Below are 27,726 nucleotides of genomic sequence, written 5' to 3'. Positions count from 1 at the left end.
ATATTCATATATTCACCCTTTTTTAGATTCTTTTCCCATATAGGCCATTATAGAGTATTAAGTAGAGTTCCCTGTGCTATACAGTAGGTCCTTATTAGTTATCTATTTTATATATAGTAGTGTGTATGTGTCAGTCCCAATCTCTCAGTTTATCCCTCCCTCTTTCCCCCTTCCCCCCTGGTAACCATAAGTTTGTTTTCTACATCTGTGACTTCTCATTACCTTTTAAATATGTGACCTTTCGTAAGTTACTTCTTCTCTTGGAGACTCAAGTTCCTTTTTTTAAAATTTTATTTAATTAATTAATTAATTTATTTATGGCTGTGTTAGGTCTTCGTTTCTGTGCGAAGGCTTTCTCTAGTTGCGGCAAGTGGGGGCTGCTCCTCATCATGGTGCGCGGGCCTCTCACTATCGCGGCCTCTCTTGTTGCGGAGCACAGGCTCCAGACGCGCAGGCTCAGTAATTGTGGCTCACGGGCCCAGCCGCTCCGTGGAATGTGGGATCCTCCCAGACCAGGGCTCGAACCCGTGTCCCCCGCATTGGCAGGCAGACTCTCAACCACTGTGCCACCAGGGAAGCCCCTCAAGTTTCTTTTTTAATTTAATTTTTTTTCTACTTTTACTTTTACTTATTTATTTTATTGAGGTATAACTGACATATAACATTATATTAGTTCCAGGTGTACAACATAATGATTCGTTATTTGAATATGTTGCAAAATGAAGCAGGGGGTGAGGGGTAAGCCAGATGGGTGAAGGTAGTCAAAAGGTACAAGCCTCCAGTTGTAAATAAATAAGTCCTTGGGATGTCATATACAGCATGGTGACTATAGCTAATAATACTATATTGCATATTTGAAAGTTGCTGAGAGAGTAAATCTTAAAAGTTCTTATCATTAGAGACTCAGTTTCTTAATGTTTAAAATGAGGGCAGAATAACACATTTACCTATGAGAGTTTTAATAAAGATTAGATGTAATGTATAGAATCTAGCCTAGAATGTGGCTCAGAGCATTGGCCCAAAGACGGTAGCTGGTACTATTTGCAGGTGAGAATTAAGGCTCAGTGCATCAAAGAGACTTGGATGTTGTCACCAAGCTAGGGAGTGGCAGAGCAGGAACGTGAGCTCGTGTGTGTTGAGTCCAAGAATTGCACTCTTTCTCTTACACTGCAGCTGCTAAACCTTAGGATTCAAACTGTAGGACACCAAGTAAACTGGAGTATTGTGATGAGGACAACAAATCCCATCTTAGAATGAGGCTTCTGCATCCCCACTCATTACATATACGTATCTGCATCCTTGCCCATTACATGTATGTATCACCACAGGTAGCTTACTTTATTCCAGATCATAAGCACCTGGCCAGGTAGCACCTCATATGGAGGATGGTGAGTTTTCCTTCCATCAATCTTCAGGAAACATACTTGGGTTGGAACCACAGTGGTGAGGGAGATATGATCCCTCATCAAGGCAGACTGATTGACAGACAAATGATGCATTTTGGTAGGTGTAAATGCTAAGAAAGAACTATGTCTTCTGAAAACCACATCAGCAATTGTATTAGGTTATTGATCCAGTTTGGGTAATGAAAGATGAAAGGAAAGTGAGTTTCAAAGTGGACTAAAAATCATTGTTTTGTCTCCAACAATTCTTCAGTTGCTTTAAGGCACTTGGATCTGAAAAGGCATTGGGGGTGGGGAGGAACCTCGTCATTGCCAGTGTGTTGCCAGAGGCCAATGTTGGGAGGTGGAATGGTTTGATCAGAGCGAGGGAGGGGAGTGTGATCATTAGGGTGCGGGGTCAAAGCTTGTGGCTGGGCAGAAAGAACAAGAGCTTTGTAGCTACAAACTTGCTTGGATGATAGAACGTTGACTCTGCTACTCAGAGGGCTGTGTGGTTTTGATCTGTAACTCAACGTATTTAAGCCTCAGTGTTCTTGTCTGTAAAATGGGAAAGCACCACCCATCTCCTAAGACTTCTGAAAGTATTAAATGAGAGGGCACCTGTCGAGTGATTGGGAAATGCCTGGCTGAAGCAGGTGCTGCTGAAAGGAGTGAGGAACACAACAGCTCAGGAGGCGGTCAGAAGCATAGATACTGCCTGGCTCTTCACTTCCCTGGGGGGGGCAATGTGCGCAGCGCTTTATGATTGTTACTTACTTGGTCCTGCAAAAGGAGTAGGTAAAGCCTTTTCTGGGAGATGGTCTTTCAGGTATAGGAAGATAGCTGTTTTGGATATCCTGGGGACCCAAGCCTTTATTTTATCTGGCCTGCATCCACAGATGGCTCCCTTCTCTCCCTCCACCAGCAGTGCTGGTCTTCTTTCTTCCTGGGACATAGGAAGCTTGTTCTTGCCCCAGGGTCTTTGCACCTACGATCCTTTCTGCCTGGAGCGCTCTGCCTTGGATTTGCTCATATATTTGACTCTTAGGCTTTAGCCTGCCACCTCCCAAGGCTGACCTTTTGACAACTCTCATCCCCACTCTCACCCAACCTCCACCCCTGCATCACTTTATTGCATCACTTTGGTTTATTTTCTGTATCACTTACCCCTTTAGGCAATGTCTTGTTTATTTATTCATTGCACTTTTTCCCCATTTACATTTTAAGCTCCATGTGAGCTGGGATCTTGTCTGTCTTGTCCATATTTTCATCTCCAATGACATTGTTGAAGAAATGAGTGAAGGAAAGAAGGAATGCCAGAGCTGGTGGCTTGTTGTGTCTCAGCTATTGAAAGGTCTTGCCGTGGGAGCTGGTTTCAGGCTTCCAGAGAAGAGAAGCAAGGAGGGCGGTGTAGCAGTTCAGGGGTAGGTGTGTGCTGGATACTAGCCATGGGGTATCCTGCTGGGAGCACAGGTCTAGTGCCAGGCCCTGCGATGGAGCCCACCAATATGGTAGCTGTGAGGGGAAGCATCCCCCAGAAGCTGTGCTCTTCTGCAGCTTTCAGTTTTCTTGCTGGGATTGCCCGATCAGGGTGTTATTTCAACCCTCCTTCCCCTGGGTCACGTGACCATCTCGTTCTTGCTCTTTCTTGCTGTTGCCTCTGCCTCCCTCGCCACCCCCGTACCTCCTCTTGAAGCCCTGATTCTCTCGGAATCCAGTTTTCTCAAACTCAGCCCATTCTTCTTTCTGCTCTCCTCAGATTTGACTCCACATTTGTGTTTCATATTGAGACTTTTCCTAAGTGGAGAGGAGGAAAGAATGAGCCCTCCTTCTACCTATAGCCCACCGCTGTGAGACAAGCAAGGGCACCTTGGATAAATAGCTGGAGTGAGGTGAGACTTTTTCAGAGTCCCTGGCTTGGCCCCCTTCATCCCAACTCTGAACCCTGGCATCTGACATCCTCGTCCCACTCTCCTCCCTTCACACCAAACCACCTTTGCTGTTCCAGTGCTTTGCTGGTTAGCACTCAGGGCAATGGGGGCTTTGTGGAGAGAGTCATGCTGGAGAATGCTACTGATGGGAGTCAGTCTGGCCGAGGAGAAGAAAATAGCTCTCGTCTGACCCTGGTGTTAGTCTCTGCCCAGTTCCATTCCGGGTAGTAACGATAGCAGGTTCCCCTCCAGCAGCCAGTCAATTTTTCAGGCCAGTGCTGGCTGCCTTGGCTGATCCACTGAACACCAGGGGAGAGCTGGAGCCTTCGGGTCTCAGCAGCTGGTCCCTCATGTCTCAGGAGGTCACGTTTCCGCTCAGCCTTGGCGACCCAGGCCTTGGACTGGAGTCCAACCTGCTAATGATGAAATCAGCACCTCCACAGGCCACACAACTATGCCACGTGCTCTGAAAGTAAAAGTCTCATCTAGCGGAAGATATCCTTGGTGCTCTATTCCACTGAACCAGATACGCACTTTGTCGGGCCCAGTGCAAATGAGAATGCAGGGCCCATGTGTAAAAAGTATTAAGGATTTCAAAGACAGAGATAGTAGAGCATTGAGCCAAACACGGGGCCTTCTGAGTGTGGCGTCCTGAGCGCATGAACGTGTCACATGCCTGTGGAGTCCACAGTAGTTGTGACCCCTTTATAGGGTTTCAAGGTCATGTGCCTCTTTGTATTCTTGAACAAACACTGTGACTCTCTTTATTTTCAAAAATAATAGCCTCTCCAGGCTTGATTACTTGGGAGTCTCAGGTTCCTTCCCCATGGAGGGGTGCATAGCTAACATTCATTCCAAAAGGAACAAGTAAGATTGATGTGTTAAGAACCAAGGTGTGAGACTCCCAGACTTCTCTCTGCTGGTCGGTCTGTCCCTGGCATTTCTTCCTGTCTGCAGACCTGTTGTATGAAAAGGAGGGCCGAGCTCAACATTTCACATCCACATTCTTTGTTTTCGTAGCAGCAACTGTTTCCTTTGGTTAAATGGCACCATCATTCTCTTGTTACTTTCCTTGTATGTTAAATAGGGACCACTCAGAGGGTTTTATCGATGATGGAAAGAAGTAGCTCCTGTAATGTTTGGGTGCTCAGTAATTGTTCACATGTTGTCTTCCTGTCCTAGGTCCCTAATCACAGTGGAACAGGACATTGGATCTTATAATTGACCAGGAGCTGAGCATCAGAACAATGTTGGGAAACGGAGGGATTTTGCCCAGCAGCTCTGGGTGTGTGTGTGTGTGTGTGTGTGTGTGTGTGTGCATGTGTATGTGTGTGTATGTGTGTGTTTACACACAGAAAGAATTCTCTATGACATCAATTTGTTCTTGTTCAGACTTAACATCTTTAGGGTAATGTCAGACACTTACCTGACCCTGCTCTAAGAAAGCCGCCTTCTCTATAACTGGTGAAGTTCATCTTTATTTGCGGGTCCCAGGACCAACCTGGGAAGAAGTGAAGTGAGGCATTGAGGACTTTTATGGGCAGGAGAGATAGACTCATAGGATACTGCACAGGGATGGCACTCAGAGCTCATCCTCCCTTTCGTTCTTACCGCATCAGAATCCCCCGGAGAGAGTTTTCAAGAAACAGGTGCTAAGACCCCAGCCCCAGAAGTGCTAGATGGCGATATTCGGAATAACATCTGTCTTGAGATTGGACAATATTTTCAGGAAATTCTGATTCATATTCTTAATTAAGTACCACTGGACTAGTCCAACCCTTTCATTTTACATAGAACGGAGCTAATAGTAGGAATCATACCCTCCTAAGTTTAGAGATCGATTTTAGTTAGGGACAAAACAAACATCCCAAATTTGAGGATTTTTAAAATAAATTAAGGCAAATGGAAATAGCCACAAGCTTTGGGCCCAGTTCATCATTTTCCAGCAGACTTAGTGAGAGAATTAACTAATGTCACACTTCTGGTAAATGATAGAAACAGGGCTAGAACCTGGATTACCTGATCCCTGAGGCAATTTTTCTTTCCAGCACGCTCTCTTGTTCTCTGTTTTGCTTAGAGCTAAGTCTAGTCAATGAACTGAATTAACTCCAGTAATATCAATACTATCTCCCTTAATGATCAGGTCAATTGGTTATACCTCCCCAAATAATGTGTACTTTGTTTAGAAGTTTAGATTTTTTTCATTTTCCTTTATTGGGGAGTTTCAAAATTTAACACCCACTGGGCTCAGAGCACTAGTCTTCTGGGGGGCACAGAAGGCATAGCTCCCCAAAGCAATTGTGAGATTCTGTCACTGCTCTATGTGTTGGATGTCTTTCTTGGGTATGCCCCAGTGAAAACTGAAGCCCATCTCCCTGGTCAAGCCATCACGATTATGATTGGTTCTCTCTGTGTAGCCCGAACATGTTTGATTTCTGAGTAAAAGGAGCATTTGCTGATTCCTTGACAATACACAGTCCCTGTTTTAAGCCAGGTTCACTCACTTCCACCTCTTTTATGTCTTTAATTAAAAACTGCAAAGGTCCTTTGACCTGAGAGATGAATGGGGCTAAATGCCTTATTATTCGCACACACCACCTTTGGAGTGAAATGATTCAAGCTGAGATTACATGCAAATTGGTGCTTAAGAATAATTAGCCCAGGGCTTCCCTGGTGGCGCAGTGGTTAGGAATTCACCTGCCAATGCAGGGGACACGGGTTCGAGCCCTGGTCCGGGAAGATCCCACATGCCGCGGAGCAACGAAGCCCGTGCGCCACAACTACTGAGCCTGTGCTCTAGAGCCCGCGAGCCACAACTACTGAACCCGCGCACCACAACTACTGAAGCCTGCGTGCCTAGAGCCCGTGCTCCACAACAAGAGAAGGCACCGCCATGAGAAGCCCCCGCACCGCAACAAAGAGTAGACCCCGCTCGCCACAACTAGAGAAAGCCCGCGCGCACCAACGGAGACCCAACACAGCCAAAAAAAAAAAAAAAAGAAGAATTAGCCCAGGTGGCCTGCAAACCCAGTGAGCACCCTCATCCAGCTGCTGCTTTCCTACAGGCTCAGTACCTGATTGATCACGCTTCTTGGCTTTGGAAGAGCTGGAATCCCACCCTCCTAAGTTCAGAGACAGACTTTAAATGGGATCAAAATAAATATTCATAATTTAAAAGGTTTTTAAAAAATCCTATCAAGGCAGGTGGAAATGGACACAAGCTTTGGGTCCATGTAATTATTTTCCTGTCGTGACAAATCAGCTTTAGGGGCAAGTCATCAGAATAACTTTCCTTGAAAAAGGCACTGTGATGGGGTCGAGGTACCCGAAAACTCAGTGAACCTGACTTGGTTGGGCATATCATTACAGAACCTGCTCTCATTCCTTAGCCCGTGGCTTACCCATCAAACTAACGGCTCAGATAGTTTACGGTCCTCTTAATGTTCTTAATGATAATAGCTACTTCTGCAAAGCCCTTATGGGTCAGACCCTTTATGAGGTGCTTTGCATGTTTTATTTCGTTTGATTCTCACAACCACTCTATGAGAACGGTACAGTTATCACCATTTTACACACGAGGAAACAGAGGTACAGAGAGGTTAAATACCCAAGGTCACCAAGCTAATAAATGGACTTCTTACAAATCCACAGTGTCTGTCAAAAAACGCTGGATAACAGAACAGGGGTGTATCAAGATAAACTCTAAAACAACCAGAAAAACCTTTCAATGATTGCCTCGCTCTTGCTGAGTCAGAAGCATCTTTAAAAAGGAACAGTATGTAACAGCATATGTGTCGATGCCTGTGTTCTGAGCAGCTATGTCTTAAAGCGTTGGTCACTTTCCTCCCCCACTTCATATGTGTCTCTGAACCAGAATAAAGCTCACATCCTTCAGATACTTAGGGTTTGGCGAAAAGTTAAATGACTGTTGAGTAAAGGAACTAAAGTATTTTTCAAGCAGGCTGTAATGAATGCTTTTAATTAGAGATTATTTGAAAAGAGAGACAAAAGGAGGAAAATGCTTTGTCATCTGACTACTATGCCTCTGTTTGTATTTTGGTATATTTTCCTGTAATTTTTTTTCTGTATTATATGTATCAGTTATCTTTTCTGCGTAAGAGTTTATCCTCAATTTAGTGGCTTAAAACAACAAACACTATTATTTCACAGATTTTTTCTGGGTCGAGCCTCCCAGAACAGTTTAGGTGGGTGATTTGACAGTCTGTCCGTGGTGATGTTGCCGTCAAGCTTTTGGCTGGGGTGAAGGTCATCTCAAGGTTTGTCTGGGGAAGGATGCTCTTCTGAGCGCCCTCCCGTGGTTGCTGGTTGGCCTCTATTGATTTCTCATCACCTGGGCCTCTCCATAGTCTGCCTCAGTGTCTCCTCAGGGCAGGTGCCTTCCCTCTTTGCAGGGCTGCCTTTCATCATGGTTTCCTCCAGATCAAGTGATCAGAGAGGGAAAGAGAGGGAGGGAGAGACTGAATCCCGACATGGAAACTGCAGTCAATCTTAAGAATTAACATTCTATCACTTCTACCATATTCTATTCACTAGAAGCAAGTCATTAAATTGCACTCACATTCAAAAGAAGGAAAATTAAGCTCCCTTCCTCAAAAGGAAGACACAGCAAAGAGTCTGTGGGCATATCTTGAAAACCATCACACTGTATCCTTAAAAGTGTTGTGATTATAGTACATATGCGGTTGCTCTTTATCTTTTCTTTTAACATAATAAAAATTATCATAGCTGCATAATACACCTTAAAGTGGATTTCCACAATTTTCCCAAATACATATCTATACGTACATACGTATATACATACTTAGGTGGTTTTCTAAAGTCTGTGTACCAGCAGTGATGCTGAATGGACATTTCTGGTCATAGTTCTTTGCTTTATTTCATTGGGATAGGTTTCTACAAGTGTGACAACAGTCTAAAGGATATGATATCGTTAGAATTTTTATACCTATTGCCATTTTCCTTTCTTTTTTGTAGATATCATTGTTCTTTTTATTTTTTTATATTTTATTGAAGTATAGGTGATTTACAATGTTGTGTTAATTTCTGCTGTACAGCAGTGATTCAGTTATACATGTATATATTCTTTTTCATACTCTTTTCCATTATGGTTTATCACAGGATATTGAATACAGTTCCTTGTGCTATACAGTAGGACCTTGTTGTTTATCCATCCTATATATACTAGTTTGCATCTGCTAATCCCAAACACCCAATCCTTCTCTCCTCCACTCCCCTCCCCCTTGGCAACCACAAGTCTGTTCTCTATGTTTGTGAGTCTGTTTCTGTTGTGTAGATATGTTCACTTGTGTCCTATTTTAGATTCCACATATCAGCGATATCATATGGTATTTTTCTTTCTCTGACTTATTTCACTTAGTAAGATAATCTTTAGGTCCATCTATGTTGCTGCAAATGGCATTATTTCATTCTTTTTTATGGTTGAGTAGTGTTCCATTGTTTATATGTACCACATCTTCTTTATCCATTCATCTGTCGATGGACATTTAGGTTGCTTCCATGTCTTGGCTCTTGTGAATAGTGCTGCAATGAACATCTAGGTGCATGTAATTTTTTCAAATTCTGGTTTTGTTTAGGTATATGCCCAGGAGTGGGATTGCTGGATCATATGGTAACTCTATTTTTAGCTTTTTCAGGAATCTCCATACAGTTTTTCATAGTGACTACACCAATTTACATTCCCACCAACAGTGTAGCAGGGCTCCCTTTTCTCCACACCCTCTCCTATTTTCCTTTCTTAAAGCGTTGGGCCAGTTTACTTCCCCATCTTCCATATATGATGGAGCCAGTGCAGAGTTAAGTCATGTTTTGAGTCTCACTGATGATGGCGCAGGGACATACACCACGTGCAATGATTCCTTTCACCCAAAAGGGACAGTGGCTGATCCTTCACATCCGGGTCTCATGGGCAGATACTGACCTCATTAACACAAAGGGTAACTTTCTCGCCTAGATTATAGTGAGCATGTAGGCGTGGCTAAATAAAATCACAATAATACTATAGCAATCTAGTGTTACATAATTATGTACCCATATAAATTTTATTCTTTGTTTCGGTGAACATTTTTGAAAGATTATTGCTGAGGTAGTCAAATTGCTGTTATTATCTTTCCAAATATTTTCTTCCCAAACTGTAGTGATATTGTGAAAGTGGTTGCTTGCATTGTTTAACTCTTAAAAATAGTTGTATGACAAACTATCGTGACTTAATTCTTTTTGTTAATACAACTTTACTGAGATGTAATTCACATACCATATAACTTCCATGGTTCTTAGCACATTCACAGAATTGTGAACACATAATTCTAGAACATTTTCATCACCCTAAAGAGAAACCCTGTACCCATTTGCACTGTGACTTAATCTTTTTACTCTAAAACAATCACAAATACCTCCACTTTATGGGAGCCTAGGACAATTTTTCTACATTCCTTTGTTTTTTCTTTTTTTTTTTTTGATTACAGATATGGAGAGAGAGAGTAACTTGCCCAACACTCTCAAAATGTTGTCTTTTGGAGACAGGAATAAAAGTCAACCCTCTGAAGCCATTGCCAGTGTTCAAGGTCTAAACATGAGATATATAGATGGGATATTAGACCTCACTTCAAGGACAATCCCTTTAATTCCATCTCCCTCAGACTGGGGAGTTGAGGGATTAAAAAAAAATCTCTCTAAGAATATATAGTTCAAATATGTGGAGCGTATTCTGGCAAACATCTTGATGAAATCTTTAATAGAAAGTGAGGCCACTTACTGAAAAAGAGTTGCAGGCAATCAGCAACATGCCAGGCATCTCTTTACTGACCATAATTTAGACATGTTTTCAATAATCTTTTCTTCTGAAAAAGACAGTTCCGGTGACTTCACTTTCAGGTCAATGAAATCACTGCCTACTGGTGTCAATAGCAAAATGATGAAAAAAGGAACCATTTTGCCCACAAACAGAATGGAATGTCAGCTGTGACCCAGGGTCTTGGGGGCATAATTCACTTCCTCTGGAAGCAGAGGACACCAATTCCTCCCTAGGAGGTCAGGAGCGTGAGGTGTAGGGTTACCGTGGAGTCTAGATTCCAAGAGAAGCTCGAAATGTAATTGCCCTACGGGTTTTGTTCAGCTGCAAGGTTATCCTTAGATATAAGCAATAATGAGGGAATAATGGCTGAAATGGTCTTGGGTTGACCCATGCAGAGGAAGAAGAACTTTTTTTTTTTAATGTGAGGAGGGTGGTCGTTATGACTGCCATTTCTTCCAAACGCAGTTGGCGTTGTCAACTGAATGAGACATGAATTCTTAGGTCAGTTCATTTTCTTGAATCATGAGACATAAATCAACGCTGAGCATCAAAACTTCAGACTGTCTGTGACTCTGCTCCTCTGTAAATGAGGAAGAGGGCTTCCCCTCTGGCCCTTGGGCAGAAGGCTCCTTATTTGTATTCAGTGATTGAATTGGGCTGCTGGTGACATAAGCTTTGCTGACTTTGCAGCGGTAAATAATTCTAACAAAAGGACTACAATAAAGACCAAAGCCATAGATATTTCTATAATGTTAGCCAAGCTGGAAAGACCCTTTGAGACCAGTTCAAGATACCCACACACATCTTGTTGAAGATCAGGTATTTTCTGCCTGTAATTCTTTCTAGTACAGAGAAAGCAGAAACCTTCCTGCTCCCTTACAGATTCTGCACCTGAACTTGAACCCACATGGAAACACTTGAAAGTTTTGAAAAAAAACACCTTTCCCAGTCTCGAAATAGAAATGCAGATTTTTGAAAGCCAGAAAGTTTTTAATGAATTCTTCTGGAAAAACAGCTCTTGTCAGAGTAAAATGACTCTGTTCAAAGTATCTAGAAGTCTATACAGCACTGCAGAATTTTACCAGCTGTCTAAAAGGTCAAAATACTCTCTCTCTCTTAAATTAGATTACTGTTCATGTTTATTGGTTCAATCTAAGGTGAACATCTTGAATTTCTGGAAAGACCTTGTGAAATGTCAAAGTATTGCTGCCCATATTCAAGAACACCTGCATTTAAATGCATGCAGATATTCCTTTGGTCAATCTCTCATTTTGATTTTTAAAATAAATTTTAAAAAGTTAGCCTCTAACGTTTCTATAATAATGGAGACGTTTCAATTTTATGAAATCTGCACATTCTACTTTAGGATTAATTTTGATCAGGAAACAGCCCTTTTGGTTTGTGAAGGCAGTTTGATAATAATAAGACTAGCCCTGCTCAACTAAAAATGCCATTCTGAAGAGCAAAGGATAACAAATGTGGAAAATGTTAGATACAGTCAGTGTTTTCTTCTTAGTCTTTACACTATTAAAGAACACACTGTTAAGTGTGTTCTCCTGCTACCCTGTTTTTTTTTAGGGAGCTTTAGTATTTTGGAAGAAGCCATTTACAATGTCTTCAAGTGTCTTCTGAGTGATCTTTGAGGGTTCAGCAAGGTTATTTAGACTAGCGGCTTCAGTCTTGCTTTTTATCTTTCATTTGATATCTTAATAGATGTGAAAGGCACATCTTCCCCCTGTGTGTGCAGATGTGTTGGTTGCCAGAAAGATTCAAGAGCATTATTACTATTTTCCCAGCACTTCCTCCACGGAGCTGTGATATTTCTTACCAAACATGTGCAATTTCCTTGTGGCTGGCTGCTACACGGCCAAGTACTGATGAAGTAGAAGGACTTCTAAGAGATGTTTGCCTCTATAGGATTTCCCCTGGAGAAGGTATCCAAAGCCATCAGTATTTGTGGACAGCACCCAGTTGACTCCAGGTCAGCCCTTCTGGTCCTTAAGTCCATTTAAACTGAGTGATAACGAGGGGGCCAGCCAACATTAAGAAGAACCTGGCAGAGGGACCATCACTATAGATGCTGTTAGCCTGGGTCCAACAGTCTGGCCAGCAGAGTCCAACTTTATATCTATTTGCTGTTTTCTTAGCTCATGCTTCCCTATTAGTATATCCAACTAACCGTCCTCCATCCAGTCTTCTAGCAGGAGGGACTAGCGCATTGGTCAGAAAATAGCTACATGTTGAGTCTTTTTGACATTGCAAGTTTCTCTTCTTAGACAGACTCCCCAGTTTACACACAGAGATACTGAGGGGAACTTGCACCCAGGATTATAGCTCAAACTGGGACTCTCAGACACTGATGATGGGAGTGTAAGTGGGCACTATTGCTTTGTAAAACTGTTTGGTGGTACTCACTAAAATGACATATGCTTGTATCCTTTGACAGGGTAATTCCACTCTTAGTAATATAACTAAAAGGAATGAGTATATATGTGACAGGCATAAGAATGTTCAAATTGACCTTATGCATGATATCTCCAATTGAAAACAACCCAAATATCCACCAACAGTAGAACAGACAGATAAATTGTGGTATATGGAGTACACCACAAAAATAAAAACAAGCTATTGTTGTATGCAGAGAAACACAGGTGAATCTCACAGACATGAAAATGAGCAAAAGAAACCAGACACGAAAAACTATATTCTGTGTGATTTCATTTACATGAGGTTCAAGGACAGGCAAAACTAATCCATGGTGATGGGAATAAGAATGCTGTTTTTTTAAGAGCTAGAGAATTCAGAATTTGACAGAATTTAAGAGCAGGCATTTAGGAGTCCATACAGAAAAACAAACATCAGCAGAATGTTGGTTTATTTTCTTAGTGACAAGGAAATCTCAATTTACATGTTATAATTTGACTCAAGATGATAGTTTATAATAAACAAATCATACAACAACAACAAAAAAAGAATGGTGATTATTTCCAGGGAGTAGGTAATCACTGAGACAAGCATGAGGGAGCCTTGTGGGTGCCGGGAATGTCCTGAGTCATGTTTTAGGTAGTGCTTACTCGGCATTATACTTATGAAAAAATTTCATTGAGCTTTACACTTAAAATTTGTTTACTTTAAATATATATGCCTTTAAGAGGACCACTGGTACCCACTGAAAAACACATCCCATTTGCCTTTTACAGTAGCCTGAGCTGGCTAGCAGGGAGGCCTTGGATGTCCCCAGAGCTCCTTTTCAAACCTCTCTCCCAGCAAAGGTTGAAGTTTGACTCTGATCTCGGAATCCTGCCTGTCATTTGTTGGTGACTTTCTATGACCTTCGAACTTAGCTTACCCCCTCAGCTTGGCTCTTGCCTCTCAGCCCAGCTGTGATGTGTCAGCTGCTCTCTGTGTGGACTCTTGGGATAGGCTTGCTTTTTTTTTCTGGCTTCATAGGCTGCATACTACAATTCATGCCTAACTTACTGACCTTGGGCAAGAAATTATTGGATTGGATTTACCTAGTAAGAGTCAAGGCCACTGGTTTACTTTAAGCTCATAAGCCTGACTTAGAGAAGTTGGGTCCAATAATGTAGCAGCAAGGAGAAAGTGTTATTGATCCATCAGGAGTGGGAAAGTTCAGCAGGTAGGATTGGGTTGCTTCAGAGGGCAATTAGACTTTTGGGGTTGTAGTCCTCATTTGTTTATTTATTATTTTTGTTTGTTTGGAAGTTGGAGCTAAAGGGGTTGGTGATCTCTGTAATGAGTTAATTTTCAGAATTATGGGGAAAAAACCCAGTTTCTTTATATTGTCCAGCTAACTCTCACTATGGGTGCTTCAAATAGTACAGAAAGACTGTTATAGGTTGAAATGTGTCTGCTCCCCACAAATATGTTGAAATCCTCACCCTTAGTACCTCTGAGTATGACCTTATTTAGAGATAAGGTCTTTAGGCCCTAAGGCAATGTGACTGGTGTCTTTATGAAAAGAGGAAATTTGGACACAGAGACAGATGTGTATAGAGGGAAGGCAGTGTGAAGACACAGGGAGAAGGCTGCTGTCCTCGTGCCAGGGAGAGAGGCCTCAGAAAGAACCAACCCTTGCAATCAGACTTCCAGCCTCCAGAACTGTGAGAGATTATATTTTTGTTGTTTAAGCCACCAAGTCTGTGGTACTTTGTTACAGCAGCCTAAGGAAACGAATACAAAGACCTATGAAGGATTTTGATTACAGGACCTAAAGAAGACTTGTGAATATTGAAAACTTTGGTGTAAACTAAAGCCTTTTTTAAATTTAATTTTTATTTTATATTGGAGTACAGTTGATTTGCAATGTTGTGTTAGATAGGAAAAAGAATCTAAAAATTAAAATCTTTAAAAAGAAGGAGGTGAATAGGTAAAAGAAGATTGAAAACATGATTGTTTTCAAAGTAAGAGATACGATCTGTAGGGAAGATCAATGGGTCAAAACAAGCCCAAGCAAAACCACCACCTTGAATAAAGAAGATGACTAAGTTAACAATAATCCTTCCTCCACCAGCCTCCCTGGGATGGGCATTTGTGAGTTGTTGCATCTCTACCAGTGGGTTTGCTGAGCCTGGGGCCATGTAAACGAGTTCTCTTTCTGTCTTCCTGGTCACGGGAGTTTATTCTTTTTCACAGTCAATTGGAAAATAACAATTGTAAAGGCATTTTGAAGAATACAGGCTTGGGGTGTTGGGCTACCTCTTCTTGGCCTGAAAATGTAGCAGTGGGATCAAGAATCACAAAGAAAACCATATAGCATAGCTTTTATTTTTCAGCAAACACTTCTTGAATGCCTGCTCTGCTCCAGGTGCTGGCTGGGAGCTGGGGCCAATGCATGGTTGAATAAAAAGCACACAGTCCCTGCCCACATGGCACTTGGACCCATTGTTTAAGAAGCAAGCTTAGACTTGAGCCACACAGGGCGAAAGCAGTGGCAGGAAAAGACAATGGTTTAATAATTTGAGTGGCAGCAGGTTTGGGAGGAGAGAGTGAGGGCAAGGAATGGGGAAGGTTTGGCAGGCTGACAAGACAAAGGTCCCCAGCCTAAGTCTTTGAGTCAACTAGTGCTCTTCTGAATCCACTTTCTGCCACTGTCATCTTCCCCCAGTCAGAAACTTGCATGGTCTCCTGTCAAAGACAAGTTCTAAAAGAAAAGGATGGGCTTTGAATAGCAATGTCTGTGTTTCTATGGCTGATTCTTCCCTGACAGTGAGAAGGAAATGAGCGAGCCCCAAGACCGGCGGAAAAGCAAGTGCTTCTTTGGCATGTTTCAATTTAAAAGGCAATTTTGTTTTTAGATTGTTCTTGCCACCCATCTTGAAAAAAATTAAGTTTTGAAAGTATATTTCCCCTCAGCATCTATTTGTCTGGAAACAAAAACCAGCTCTTAAAATTGTGTTGCAATATGTATACTTTGAGGTGTGAAAATAGAGTCTTCGAGAATCTTGTAGATACTTGAAAGATTCAAGAAAAGTTCATGGCTCAGCATTACATCGTGTTCTGTGAGAGCCCAGAGGGGCCAATTCTCAATGCAGGTGGAAGATAATTATGCAAATTCTCTCAGGTTTCTCCTGCTCTCAGACAGGGTTTTTTTTTTATGCTTCTGGGGGTTTCTGGGAAAATCTTCAGAAGCCACCCAGAGGCCCAATAGCCATCAGGAACTTTGCAAAGGTATGAAGCTGGGAGGGGCTGAATCACACCCAACTCAGGCCCTTGATTTCCCCTGGGCTGTTGTACTCGGTCAGTTTCCTTCTCTCTCTTCCACTATCCACCTTTGCCCGCCCTCCTCTTCTACCTAGACACTTGAGCTTTCCAGCAATACACCTTGGTTGTAAGCACCTGCTTGATTTAGCCCTTTAAGCTAAAGAAACTCAGACCTCTGTTAAATTAATTAAAGTGTCGACTGAAAAAAATGCACAACGTGAGAGTTGTGAGTTAAGTTTTATTTGGGGCAAAATGAGGATTATAGCCCGGGAGACAGCATCTCAGATAGCCCTAGAAACTGCTCCAAAGAGGTAGGGAGGCTGCTCAGTGTTATACATGATTTCAGTGAGGGGGGGACCTGCAGTCGAGCACACATTTTGGCAGAGGCTTGCTGCGAGTCATGAGGAGCAGATGTCACCGTTAATGATTTCAGTGCTTTTCTAGATATGAGGAGATGCAAGACTTGGGCTCATAAAATCTTCTCCTGAAAATATCTAACTATCTAAAGCCCTGTTCTGCCAGTTTTTCCCAGAGCACAGAGGGCCTCATTCCTGCTCTCCATCTTGAATGCCTTTCAGGGGGTGTTGAAGGTCAGCGGCTGCAGCAGTTTGTGACTTAGTCCTTGTAGAAGCAGATGGCAAGTGCCAATTTGTAGTTGGCACAGGAACCATTAGACTGAGGCGTCTCTAATCCCATGGCAGCCTACGTAAGCAAGCCCAAATCTAAGCCTGTAAATGCCTCAAGTTTACAAGATCAAACAGATCAAACACTAAGGACAATTGATCACAAGCAGCCAACTAGGATTCAAGCTATAGCCAATCAAATCACTTCCTTTCTTTGTTTCTGTACTTTCTCTGAGTCTTTTCTAGCTTCTGTCCCGGGAGTGCTCCTAACCACTTCTGGTTTGGTGTTGCCCGACTGGAATCCATTTTTGCTCAAATAAACTCAAACTTTTTAGTTGCCCTGGTTTATCTTTTAACACCCCTAATCTTAACTGTCTGGGAATTACAGACTATCATACAGGATGGAACCTCTGACAGAAGAGCTATTTTTCAGCATTTGATCAGGTTTTCATTACCTATTTGAAATATTAAAATGATCTATGAAGGTGAAGGAAACCAGGGAACTGTTAAACCTGAGAAAAAAACCTGATTTTATTTTTTATTCATTTGCTAGTTGCAGAGTGCCAGCACATATGCCCAGCCCTGAGCTAGGCATGGAGATAAATAAGACTCTATTTTTGTCCTGAGACCACAGCCGTTTAGTAGGGAAGAGAAATATCCAAGTGGTCATAATGCAGTGTAGCACAGTATCACAGTGGTTCTCCTAAGATGCAAGAGGGACCTCTGCGGGGGGTGGGTGGGGAGCAATCAACAGGGAAGGATTCAGGCAGGAGCTGGTGCTGGAGCACGATGGGGTAAGCCAGTAGTTGTCGGCCAGTTGAGAAAGGAGTGTCAGGCAGGGAAGAGCAGAGAAAATGTTTGAAGACATGGAGAGCATGGCGCATGCAGCAAACTGCAAGGGGTAGAGGTGGGGAGAGTGTGGCCGGCAGGTAAGGTATGATGGAGGTGGGAAGGAGGGCAGGAAAGGTGGATCGAGCACAGATCAAGAAGACCCTAACGTGGTCTGGAGTTTATCATGCTGGCAATGAGCAGCTCTGGGGGGAACCATAGGGTCAGACTTGGATCCTGCTGGTAGGAGGTTGGAGGTGGATTGGAGCATGGTGAGCCTGGAGGCAGGGAGGCAGGAACGAAGCTGTAAGAGTGCAGTTTCTGGTCCCAGAAACCGGGGGTATGAGCAGTCACACCTCCGGTGAATCTGTTACTATGATGTCAGGAGCATTTGTCCTGTAATCTCACCCCATCACACTGAGAACATCTGATGGGATGCACTCTACTTCCTTAAAGATTGACTAGACCAATTGTTTAATAAGCATACTAGCCGCTTCCCTTAACTGTGACAATCTTCCCAGCTTTCCAGCCCAGAGAAAACGGGCGAGTTACTGGGACTGTCTCTGGCACTGGGGACACAGCAGTGAATGAAATGGACTAAAGTCGCTTCCCTGGAGGAGCTTACATTCTAGTCGGGGGTAGAAAACATAAATAAGTCATCACATTAGATGCTAGGTAACAAGGAAGGTGCTGGCCAAAATAAACATGGGAGGAAAACAGGGAGTGCCGGGGGAAGGGGGCTTACAATCTTCACTAGGCACCAGGACAGCTTCAATGAGGTGATATTTTAACAAATATGATCCCTGAGGACCTTTGTGTCAAGGGTTAAGTTGTCTAAAGAGAGGCCATCTGTGATCCAACAGTGTTTGCAGAGGTGGGAGACCAGGTTGACCATAGGAGACCTGGTGATCATTCTGGAAGGAGGTTCTAATCTGTTCCTCAGCTTGGAGCTGCTCCTGAATATTCAAAACAACTCACCACTCCCTCCTTTCCTTGACCTCCAATTTATTTACTAAAAAAACAAGTGTGCAACTCAGCTGTAGCATCTGTTTTGCAAGGAGGCCGTTGTCTCTTACTCAATTTTCCAGCTGGTTTGACTATCAGGACACAAGCAGGTCATCTGACTGGCCCAAGGCCACACAGTGAGCAAAGGGTTCAGCCAGACATGAACCCAACCTTATTATTATTATTATTTTTTAACTGCACAGTTTCTGGGAACTTTGTAGCTTTGTAGCAGATGGGATGCTAATCACATTCACTGAAAACTTACAGGAGGAACCTCAGTGCAGAACTCTGCATCTGGCTCAAGGAATGTGTATGAATAGTTTCCCTAGTGGAGAAGACAAAGCTGGGAAATACACCCTGTCCCCCCATTAAATGGCCATTTTGCATATGATGGCTGTTCTAGTGCAGCAGCAGTTTGGTTTGGCATCTTCTTCAAAGAACTCACTGCAGGGCCTCAGCTTTGCCCAATTAAGTTACCTTTACTCTTCTTGCCCCCTTCTTCTTGCCTCTTCCCCAACCACCCCCCCTCCCCGAGCAGTTTCAAGTTCATACCCAAACTACTACAGTGTGAGGGAATTTCTGGGTACAAATTGCATGCAGTTGTGGGTGAAATCTTTGGAATAACTGCAGTGAGGTTGAATCTGACACAAGTTTAGACAATTTGAAAGTCACCTTTTGGGCATTCTCATCTGTGACTGTCCTTTATGTTTACATTAATGTTTGGGTTAAGTTTTTCAAGCTAATACATTCAGCTTTAATTCTCTCAGTTTTGGATTTTTGTGTCTTTTTAAGCTACAGAACCCTATTTTCAAATGAAGATTGATGCAAAAACTTGGTGTTGCTTTCATGGAAGTTCCATTGGATCCTTGCCCAGTAGGCTTCTCCACTCTCCTCCTTACCCATCAACAACCCTCTGTGACTCATGGAACCTCAGGCAAAGGTCTTCAGCTCCCTGTACCTCAGCGTTCTCATCTGTCATTTGGGTCCATGAAGAAGAAGTGTAGTGAGGTGATGCATGATGATGTCTGTTGTTGTTTTTTTTTTTCCACACCACCAAGCAATTCTCCGACACCGGCTGGGTGTCCTACGATTCAACTCAATTCTGACACTATCTACTCAGAGATAGCATCAGATCCCACAGATTAAGGGCTCAGTCATACAAGACTGCCCCCCACGTCAGATGCCAATTGCAAACCTAGGTTATCATCTGGGCTTCTGACCAACCAGCTATACACTGGAGGTTTCCATGACCTCTTCCTTGGGTTTGATGAATTTACTAGGGCATCTCACAGAACTCAGAGAAACATCTTACTTCCTAGATTACCAGTTTATTGTAAAAGGATATAACTCAGGAACAACCAGATGGAAGAGATGCATAAGACAAGGTATGGAGAAAGGGCCTGGAGCTTCCGTGTTCTTTCCGAGAGCACCGTTCTCCCAGGCACCTCCGTGTGTTTACCAACCCAGAAGCTCTAAAAAGCCCATCCTTTTGGGACTTAGCAATACCTTCATTACAAACCATGGTTGATTAAATCATTGGCCATTGGTGATTGACCTCAATCTCCAGCTCCTCCTCCAACCCCAAGTTGAGGGGTGAGGCTGAAAGTTCCAGTCCTCTAAGTTTCCCCTGGCAACCATCTCCCATCCTTAGGCTACCTAAAGGCTTTTCAAAAGTCACCTCATTAACATAAATTCCAAGGGTTTTAGGAGCTTAGCGCCAGAAATGGGGATGAAGACCAAATATATATTTCTTATAAATCACAAAATCACATGCACACACAGTGACTTGCATGCTAGATGTTCAATTAGTCTTCCATTCCTTGACTCATTCTTATTTGGGCTCTAATTCGTCCTCTTTATTTTTTTGGTTAGTATCGCTGCTTATGTGGATCCTTGGATTCACAGGGCTGAAGCTTTACTTACCCCATTCCCATTCTCTGACTCCACTCCAGACTAAGCCCCTTCACCCCAGGGAGTTTATTTCTTGTTTTCATCCTTTTCCCTGCCTTTCTAGGTGCCCCCAACATTTTCCCTCCAGATCATTTCATTCTGCTCTCTCTTCTCCCACCCCCTCCTCTCTAAACCCCAACAAATTATTTTCCTTTTATTACAAAAAAATTGGAACACACATAAAAGTAGAATGGATATATGCCTTACAAAAATAAGGATATTTTATTATATATTATTATATATTCACAGGAACATTATCATACCTTACAAAACACAATCCAAATACTTTGTTAATGTTATTTAATACCCAGTCCTTATTCAATGTCTTTTTATGTTTAGTTTGTTAGGATCTGAATCCAAATAAGGTGCACAGGTTGCATTTGGTCCTCTTGATCATTCGTACTCTTTTCCACAATTAATTCTCCCAAGACAAGTCCTGACCGCTGGGTTTAGAGTCTCCTCTTTTTATCCTCCTTTTGGAAGTGATTAGAGGGCAACGCCAAAGATTAAAGACAGTCCCCACCTTGATAGGGTATTTTGAGCATTCTCCATTGCATATTTTAAAGTTTAAAGCCCTGCATTTATAGTTTAACACGTAAACTTTCCATTCTTTTGGGAAAGAGACATTTTGTTAATGACACTCTCCGAGGAAAATGGAGATGATTCAAGTAGAATGCTTAACACTGCCCAGCACATAGAAAATACTCAAAAAGTTTATGGATTCTCAATTGGCAATGATGAACATTATAATTATTGCATCTCAGAAAGCAAGACTTAGGGTCAGCTGACCTACGTCGGAAATCTGGGTTTTCTACTTGTGATTAGGCATGTTATAGAAGGAACATCTCTAAATCTGCCTTTCATTAATTATGAACTGAGAATGATAACATCTCCTGGCACTTCAAGGAAAAGAGATAGTGTGGATAAGACACATATAATATTACTGGGTACACAATAGGCCTTCAGCAAAGGGTACTGTATGTACCATATATGTAAAATAAAAATATTAAGTCATTCATTACCATCCACCTTATTTCTGTTTCTTCCCTATCTTTCCTTCCCTATCTTTCAATTCACATGTGGACAGGAATCTATATACGTTTCAATGTATACGTGGTATAATAGAATATTTATTTAGGATTCTAGGTCTGGACTCATTTTTTGGTAGCAATCTAGCCTTAAGCAATTCTCTCTATCAGCTTGAGCACAGTTTATTCATTTGTAAAATAGGAAGACTCACATCTGTTGTGAGAACCTTACAAAGTCAGTATAATATTCACATAGCTTCCACAAGGGTGAAAGGACTTTCAGTAAGAGTGCCTACTGACAGGCTGAGTCCAAAGAACACAGAATGGATTTTTAAATAAATGAATACAAATTCCAATGGTATGATTACATTCAGGAAGTAATTCATAAGTATTGTCTTTTTTAAAAAAAATCACATTAATCTTCCTGGGTTTACTTGCTTTTCTTTGCCATTGAATCATTCCACCAGGATTTCCTATGTTTTGAAGATTAAGAACCACAAAATGCTAAAGATAAGTTGACTCTTGGAGGTCACGTGTTAAGTGGGAAATCACCTTGATGCAATGGTACCCTCCAAGTGTATTACCATGTCACCTACCGCAGTGGTCAGGAACATAAAGACTCAAGTGCCAGATTAAGATGTTTGAATCATGTGGTTTAATAAACACACAGTGAGAAGCAAGGGGGAAGAGACGGATGATTGACACACCAAAGGTGGGTACAAACAGGGTAAAAGGACCATACTCCTAGAATCCTGTATTAGGCAATGCCTAGAGTCTCTCTCTGTCTCTGTCTCTGTTGCTTCTTCTGTCTCTCACTCTCTGTTTGTTTCTCTGACACACCAGCCTTCCCTGCTGGGGTTATGAGGTGGACCAGAATTCATAATGAACAAGGGCGTCTGGAAGGGGCTGGAGGCAAACACAGACTTGCTTTTACGAGACAAACAGACAAGTTTGCTTGGTCACAGCTGTAGCTTGCCAGTTGGCCTGCTGGCTTTTACCTGTGTGCTGTAGGCAGAAAATTGGTAGAGCCAAAATAGGTGTTCCCAATGAATGGCCAACTTCAGGCCTGGTGAATTCTGAGTACCTTAGTGTCTTAGTGTAACTCTGAATATTTCGTCTTTCTCACGTACCACCAGTACTCGTGCTCAACTTACTTTATCTGTGTTTAATGTGTCTCACCAGCCGCTTACATCTCTTAATTTCCTCTATCCTCATTGGTCTGTTTTTCTTAGTTTACAGAGTCGAATCGAACATCCTTAAACAATACAGCAAACATATGTCAATCATGCACTACAATTCTTGTGTGAAACAAGCCTGGACTTCCATTATCCCTTAACCTTCCTCCTGTTCTCAGATTGAGACAAGGAAGCTTGAGGGAAGGAATGGAGACCAGGTTCAGACATTAGAAGCAGACAAACATCCCAGCAAGCGCACTGGGTCTTTTTGGAATACATTTGGAGGCAAAAGGACTATCAATGCATGTCAACCTTCTGCAGGCCACAGGAGACAGTGGCAAAAAGGCCAGGTAGGCCTGGGTTGAAACCCCAGCGCTTCCAATTGACTGAATAACATGACCTTGGGAGAATTGCTTAAACTTTCTAAGCCTTCTTTCCCTAGCTTATGAAATAAGAATAGAATCGTTTTCTGGAATTATATGAGAAAAGGCATGCAAAGAGCTAATTGTCTAGGGGGGCTTAAGCTGAGACTCATATAAATGTGAGTTCTGCTGTTCTTCCACACACGCCTTCTGATGTCTCTTCATTCCAGGCTTCAAACTGTCCCCAAGCCAATGGCGTTTACTGTACCCATCAGACTCCAGCTGCAATTTTGACTCAGGATGGTAACAGGGGGTGCCACTGCTGGGTTTTGGGGGTCCCAGCAGTGAGGGGGCTTTGCCTTTTGGTGGGAACTCTCCTGCTGTGGGCACCATTAGCTGCTTTGAGTGAGGTTTCTTTGGCGGATGCTTCATTCTAGGCCAAAAGTGATTCAAAGAAGACACAATAAATTGTGCTCAGGGCTGACAACCACGGCTGCCAAGGACAGAGCTGCACACAGCAGGCCTTCTTGTTCTGTTAGAAGCACTTGGAGCCCCTGGGGTAAAGTTTCCTGTAAGTGTGGGTGTTAAAACAGTTTGTTTTGGTGTTGTTTCTGATATGTGCAACTCTGTCCAGAGGCTAAGACGTGCAAAGCCTTGCCAGAAAATCATCACAGAGGAATAAATAATAGCATAACCACATCCTGAAGCAGTCATTCTCCACGCTCTCAGTCCCCGACGCCCCTTCTCTGGTCTCCAGCTCCAAACTTGTAGAGGTTTCTGCAAAGAAGTGCTAGGTGGAAAAATACTACAAATCTCTCTTGGCTCAGCAGGGCCCGCCCATGCTGGGACGGGGAGAATTCCAAGGTGAACAGGCTGCGTTATCACCCCAGACTTTCTTGGCACAAACAGTCCATTTCCAGCCCTGAAACGTATTTTCAGAGGGTAATGGACAACCAGTCCCAGAGTAAACACAACACGGCCAGTCTGCAGGTGTTATGTTCCTTTGTGTTTGCCAACCAGATGTTCCTCTCTGGGACTTGGTCTTTGGCTGTTTGGGCTCCCTGAGCTGAACAGAAATGTCACTCTTTCTTGCCCTTTTCAATAAAAGAAAGCAAGGTTCTCGCAGGACAGGTCCCAAAATGAGCTGTAGATTTCACTTGCAAACTATTAATCTATTTGTGTCAATTTCTTTCTTTCTTTCTTTCTTTTTCTCCCCCCCGCCCAAATCTGGATTAGGCCAAGAAACATAAGTCAAAATAACCATGTGAATCTTGACCTTTAAAAAAAAAGTAACTACTATAGCAGAGCTGTAAAAATTACCCTGGGGAATTTAGGCTGCAAAATTCACGCCCGTGTCCTTGTGCTCTGGTTTGGCACGGGGTGCAGCGGACACCGCCACACACTCCAAACCAAGGCCAAAGCGGGAAGGTGTCTGTGCTATTTCTACCGTTCCCGGTCAAGACAACTGGCGCGCTGCGGACACTTGGGGATATTTGGACGGCATAGTCTCTCTCTCTGTTTGGCCAGCTGTGCTGTGCAACAGTGGGTCAGCTTGGAGAAGGCTGAGTGCTTCTAGAATGTCTGACAGATTGAGGGAGGTGGTGAAGTAGATGAACTTGGATTTAGGAACTGAGACTTTCAAAAGCCACTCCGAAGTTCAATCTCATGTGTCATTAGCCTCGAAAGGTTCCACTTGGTTCTTGTTGAACAAATCTTGGTCTGAGCATTGAACTGGTTTGATCATAGTTAGGTGGAGATTTACAGGAGGCCCCTTTTACTATTAAACCTTAGAATTTGGGGGCAGAAAGGAGCTCCTCATTCTTTCATTCCAATTTTCCCCAGTTTGGGAGCAGCATCAGGTCATCACTCCTCAGTCACTGACTTAGCATTTTTCGTTCTCCCTAGGATATTCCCAGAGCAGAGCAATCTGGGATGCCCGGGGATTCCTGCCACTTGGGAACCCCCAGTCTTTCCCCAGCTCATGATAAAAGGAGGTAGCCCTAAAATATCCTACAGCTTAAAGTTCGATTGTGGAAAATGCACACAGCATGGTTGACTGCATAAGAAATTCAATGTCACAGGTACTGTGTTCTCCTCAAAGCACTAGAGTTATAAGATCTTCTTTGTGATCTTCTTTGATTCTAATTAATAATACCTTAGGCTACCATTAAGTGGTTGTGGTTTGTAAAACACTTTGGCTTACTTGATTCAGGACATATTTATAAGGCAGGTGGAATTAGGCCCCCTTTGCAGGTGAATTAACTTGGTGAGTGTATGTGATTTACCCAAAGTAATTTGCCAGTCAGCGGCAAGACCAGACTCCAACTTTAACCTCTTAACTCTAAATCCAGGGCTTTTCCAAGCAGGCTGGGAGTTCAGTGCGGTAGGTGCCCCTGTTCACGTGGTACAGATGAGGACATTGAGCAGGGATTAAACAACTTGGCGTACAAAAAGTAGTTTGTGACAGAGCCTGAGAAACCTGCTTTTCTTGACTCCTAGTCCGATGTTCCTTCTGGGTCTTCAGGAAGCTGCGAAGGGGGGAATCTGAAAGTGGCAGAGATTTTGTGATCAGATGAAAAGAAATCCAATATATAGATCCTATTTTCGAAGTGATTATAAATTTGTAGTGTGTATGTCATCACAATGCATAAAATAAAATAGCAGCAAAAAAATCTTTACTACGCATCTCTTCTATTTATGGAATCTATTGTCCAACTCTCCTTTTATATTATTACAGTATTTGTGTGTGGAATGTGTCACCTGTTAAATCAGTAATTTTGTATTCAAGACATGATGGGTAATTATATACAGGCGTTGCGCTTGAATTTCCCATCTACTGACAGAAGTGATGGAGTCAGTCGCAGCCTTGCGATTTCTTTTCAGTGAAATGCATTTGTTTTCCTTTTCCATCCTAGTTTTATGAACAAGATTCAGGGGGTCGCTCCAGACTGGCAGAGAAGATGGGGACCTGGGAATTAGTTCTGTCACCTGCAGAAGGATTTGCTTTCTTTCGTGTCCATGTGTATTCAGAAAAGCGCATTCAAGGGAGGTGCAGCAACTCCAGGGGACGGGACCCGCTGGTGGAATGTCAACTATTAGGTTTGCTTGGACATCACCCAGTGGGCTTTCCCAGTGAAATACCACGGGGCAATTCTCTATGGCATTTCAATTCTAAGGTATGGACCCCTCCACCCCAGGCCAGGTCAAGGGTCCCTGCTATGGGCTTTCTCTGATGCCCTGCACTTATATTGTTTGGCCAACTCTACTATTAAACCCTTATATGTCTATTTTCATTATTATTATTATTATTAATTTATTAATTTATTTTTTGGCCACGCTACGCAGCTTGCAGGATCTTAGTTCCCTCACCAGGGATCGAACCCAGGCCCCGGTAATGAAAGTGCTGAGTCCTAACCACTAGACAGCCAGGAAATTCCCTATTTTCATTATTATTTAGAGTCAAAGGGTCTAATACAGTGCTTGGCATCCTGCAGGGACTGACGTGAAGCAGTTGAATAAAGGCATGGAGGAATGACAAACGAACCTTAAATATGGCCTAATAGTGATCTCCCCTTTCTCTATAGGCTAAACATTTCAATATCCACTCAAAATTTAGCCCAGCCAGGAGGACTGTCATGTTTTATTCTCTAAGCAAAACGAAATAGCTCTTTGTGTGTTGATAGACTTGCTCTTGGGTTTAAATTTTCTAAGCCTTGCTTGATGAAGTTAGGGTGTAGGTATCTGAAAGCACCCCCCAAGTGACGGGATGAAGCCCAAATTCCTTGCCGAGCCCCCAAGATCTTCCTGCTTGTGCCTGACTCTGCGGTGTGGAGTCGTCAGCCCCAAGCATGTGGCCGTCCAGCTCTCCTGGCCTTACTGTCCTCGCACTCTTGTTCCTCTGCCTCTTTGCCTGTCCTGCTCTCAATCAAGAATGCCTTTCCTCCATCGCCTTTGCTTGGGAAGCTGTTACACATATTGGGGAACCCAAATCAAATGCCAGCTCCCTTTTTTCCTTAAAACTTTAGAAATCCCTCTTCACCCTCCCCACCTCTTGCTGGTACCTTTTATAGCATTTTGTTTATGTAGTAATTATTGTGTCAATCATATTTAACCAGAATTACTAGAAATCCTTGCCTCTTTACGGGCAGGTACTGTATTCTATTAATTTGGGTATCCCTTGAACCTAGGAAAATATCTGATACAGATTAAATGCTTAAATCTTTGTCGGATAAGCAACTGACTGGCTGAATGAATGAATGAGAGAGAAATAGAATGTAGAATGACGACGCAATTTTAACTTATGAAAAAAGATGAGATGGTTTATTCATAATTTTAGATCAATAGACATTTCTAGCGTGATCTACTGGATGACAAGCTTCTGGGTGACAAGCCGCCCAGCTCAGTACCTGGCAAATATTAGGGGTTAAGTAAAGTTTTGTTGATTGAATGAAATAGATGTATGAACAAGTGGTCTGAGATTCTCCTGCAATTATGTAGGTTGACCTCTGGCTTCGTTTAGCTTGCATTTAGTGATCTTTTATTACAAGCCTGCCCCTATGCATTTCTTCTCTCTCTTCCTGTTTAATTCCTAAGCATTGGGGACGCTAATGCCCTTATGGTATACTGCAGAAGATGATACAGGGAAGTTTAGAAACTTTGTGAAATACGGTATTGAATACCAAGTAAAGGCTCACTGGTTATTTTCAAATTTGACTTTCCTTCCTTGGATTTCTAGCATCTGAGATCATTAAAAATAGATAGCATTTTAGGCCATTTTAAACACCTATCTTACTTTATTTCCACCATTATATTTGCTTTCTCTTCCTGTGGTTCTCTGAGGTTGAAGAGAGAAACCTCAAGGTTACTTTCAATATCAGACTGTTTCA

The 27,726-nt window shown here is 42.6% G+C and overlaps 1 long non-coding RNA gene across 2 annotated transcripts in view; it reads left to right on the top strand.

Moving 5' to 3' along the window:
- Positions 1-27,726, top strand: part of LOC309654681 — a 60,895-nt gene that overhangs the window by 7,557 nt on the left and 25,612 nt on the right. Inside the window, exon 1 of one of the 2 annotated variants that reach the window (XR_014260400.1) lies at positions 770-25,390. The exons of the other annotated variant lie outside the window; for it this stretch is intronic. This is a non-coding gene — a long non-coding RNA (uncharacterized lncRNA). Of the gene's footprint in view, positions 1-769; positions 25,391-27,726 lie in introns of those variants that run through there. 2 annotated transcript variants of the gene reach the window in all.

This window comes from Balaenoptera physalus (assembly GCF_965194825.1).
Source record: "Balaenoptera physalus genome assembly, chromosome: 2".
In the NCBI taxonomy this organism is placed as follows: domain Eukaryota; kingdom Metazoa; phylum Chordata; class Mammalia; order Artiodactyla; family Balaenopteridae; genus Balaenoptera; species Balaenoptera physalus.
This window is presented reverse-complemented; position numbering and strand designations above follow the sequence as displayed.